The following is a 3,060-nucleotide window of genomic DNA, read 5'->3' on the forward strand; positions in this document are numbered from 1 at the left end:
AATTTAAGATCCTTTATGTGTACAAGGGTGAACCTCTGGACTGGGAGTGCTTGGGGATGCAGTCATGGAAGACACTCTTGAGAACAGGAGGAGCCAAACTCACCAGGACCTTTAAAAACGAGAACTTCCTCTTAAGCAGATCTCCCTCCACTCCAGGTTGCCATGGTGATCTGACTGGAAGAAGTGTAATGGTGAGAATAGAGTCCTTTAAATTGAGTTTGCACATATTGTCACGTACTTTATAAATAAAACGCAAATTCCATTTGAAGTTCCGCCACCACATGAACTCCACGGGAGTCTCTATCAATCGAATCTGCCTCTGTTACCGTGGTTACCTGGGGAATGTTATTAAGGAGACAAATCCTGTTCTTGTGGTGCTGAAATGGCAGACGTGCTTAGTTTGTCATGGAAATTAAACAATCTTTCCTGGAAGCATCCAAGTTGTCGGCAGGATGTCTAACACGCTGAAGCAATTCTGGGATGGAATCAATGAAGGCAGAGATGGGTTTATGTCGCTATTAAAGCTTGGAAACGGGTTTTTTCTTTGACGTTTCAAAATGAAGCGCTCTATTTCTTTAACACTGTGGCCAGCTGTTTAAGAAGACGATCTTAATGTTTGATTCCAATGTCTTAACGTTAAGAAAAGTTCTTAATCGACAATATTAACAGTAATGGCTTTTGTAGGGCACCTTTTAAGCAACCCAAGGACACTTAACAATGAGCGAGATGGGGGAGGCAGCTTTAGGGAGGCGGGATTCAGGATTCAGGACTTGATCTGAGTCCAGCGGAGGTGGATGGGGATTGGGTTGTTGGGAAGTGGGTACTGAGGCTGCTGAATTGAATGCAGAGGTTTTAGGACTCTTCCCCAAGCGGATCTCGGTGGTACTGCAAGTAAAAGCACTTCTGCGTTGGCTTCACTCTTCAGGTGGGAAGATGACGTCAGTCTTTTATAGAGTGTTTGATTTGTACCAAAAATAAATGATCAATGTCACAGCACCGCTGAAGCCCTTTAAATGGGCTGGTTCTAGACATCCCGACTCAATTAGCGGCTGTTTTAACTCTAAGAGCTAATAACATTCTCTTTGCCCTTGAATTTATGTCAGGCAGCAGATGCAGCTCGAATCGGTCCTGGTGCTTCCGAACGATCGAGGTAAAACGTTCCTCCTCAGGGATGCCATCCATTGCGCCCATCAGATGTCATCATTCCGGGAGGTGGTGTTGTCTTTCCCTGCGAGGGGTCAAGCACCACTTCAGACCGTCAACATGCAAATGGTAATTAGCCACAGCCCGTTTGCATGCTAACCCTTCTAAGTGAGCTAGCTTTTCTTTTTATGTCCTCACACTCACAACAGCCTCCACTATTGCCGTTATTTTGGTCGACGCCCCTGTGAAAAACGCCCAGTGGGCTGTGCTGACCGGCAGAAAGATCACTGAGAGTTCGAATCGTCCTTCATTTATCGGCCGGATCGTTCAGGAATCCTTTCAGGGTGTCTCTTCAAACCCGCTCAGAGAAGGAGAAAAAACCACTCACACTCAAAGATTAAAGTAAAAATTCACTCGTCACTTTGATGTACAGTCTCACATTTACTGGGTTTTTTTTAGTATTTTAGATCAGACATTTTCCAAGTACAGTTTTGCTGATAGGCCGCTGATACTTGGGGGCGGGGGGCTTTAAAGAAACAAATATAATTCTCCTAAAAGATGAGCGTAGCACAAGTACAGTATTATATAAGGATATCCTGGCAGGATGTGGGAAATATATGCCGGGGTATTAGTCTCAAACTTCTTAAGTCCCAGGAAGGGATTCTCCACGAGGACTCTATCTGGCAGCTTATTCCACCAAATGTCAGGCTTACGTCCTCCTGTAGAGGAGCTCATCACTTTCCACCGCGGACTCCCAACCTGCCAGATTAGTTTTAAAATGCACAAAACTTTAAGACTTACACAAGGGGCCGGTGATAATGAACACCCACAAGCTGTGTTGTTATCTTTATTTATTTAATTTTATCTGATTCCTGCCGACTGTGCAGCAGGAAGCGATTTGCATATTTTACCGCTGGGCAGTGAACGTCTCTTTGGTTTCCTCGGCGAAAACATCTCTCACCAATTTCCTTCTAAAGAAGGTGTGACTCTTTTTTGTTTACCACCCTTTTTTTTCTTGTCGCTACAACAGCTGCAGGCTGCTACTAGTCGGCCGTTTATAAGGCTGTTTGAGAAGCTCCGGGACTGCAACTGGATTGAGGTATGACACGAGGATGATGGGCCGCGTCGCCACGTGGGAAACCAAACCAAAGTCATGGGATCGATGCCAGGACCCTGTAGTCAACGTGCCCAGATTCTCTTGTGTGTTTGGATAGTAATTAGCATGTGGGGGTAAATGGATGAACGCAGACTAGTGCGATTTCTTAATAGGCAAACTTCTCGCCTACTTCTGAGACGTCGTCAGTTACTCAAGTACTGGTCCGATTCTAAGTACGCACATGTTACCAAGTATCACCTGTGCATAAGTGACTCGTTTGAATTGGGGTCAAGCTAGCTATCCCATGATGCATTTCAGGATGGCCAGCAGCAAAAGCAGAAAGCACGTACGTCCAAGCATGAGCTCCAATTATGTGTGTGCTCAGTGCTGGCTAATGGATCTGGCTGAAGACGGCAAGAAAAAAATATTTTGGTTAGCATTAGTGTAGCTTCAGTGCAGCAGGAGCAGCTCATTGAGGGTTGGCAGGACGATGTCAGCTTTATTTCTTAAATATCTCTTGATTTGGGATTCCAAATTGTAACATATTTGTTTCACTAGTTGTGAGGCAGCTACCAGACCTGCTGCCTAACTCCAGTTGTCGTTATCAGGAGCCCATAAACATTTTTCAGGGAATTCATCTACAGTAAAAAGCTTTTGCCCAAAGGAGATACTGTAATTCTGTGGGGGTGGTAATGAAAAACATCGGTTACAGTCGGAGCTGCACTGAAGTAGAGAAAAAGCCACGAAAAGCAAAGTTTGTTCTTTTATTTTCTTCAACAGAAAAACCCAGTTTACCGTTACAACCATGTGATCTTGCTAGC

The 3,060-nt window shown here is 44.7% G+C and overlaps 1 long non-coding RNA gene across 1 annotated transcript; it reads left to right on the top strand.

Moving 5' to 3' along the window:
- Positions 1 to 727: 727 nt before the first annotated feature.
- On the top strand, positions 728 to 1,551 carry LOC115253326 (uncharacterized). Its single transcript, XR_003891646.1, has 3 exons — positions 728 to 925; positions 1,104 to 1,272; positions 1,353 to 1,551. It is a non-coding gene; the product is annotated as an uncharacterized lncRNA (long non-coding RNA).
- The last annotated feature ends 1,509 nt before the right edge of the window (positions 1,552 to 3,060 follow it).

The sequence above is a fragment of the Takifugu rubripes genome, chromosome 17 (assembly GCF_901000725.2).
Source record: "Takifugu rubripes chromosome 17, fTakRub1.2, whole genome shotgun sequence".
Classification (NCBI taxonomy): Eukaryota; Metazoa; Chordata; class Actinopteri; order Tetraodontiformes; family Tetraodontidae; genus Takifugu; species Takifugu rubripes.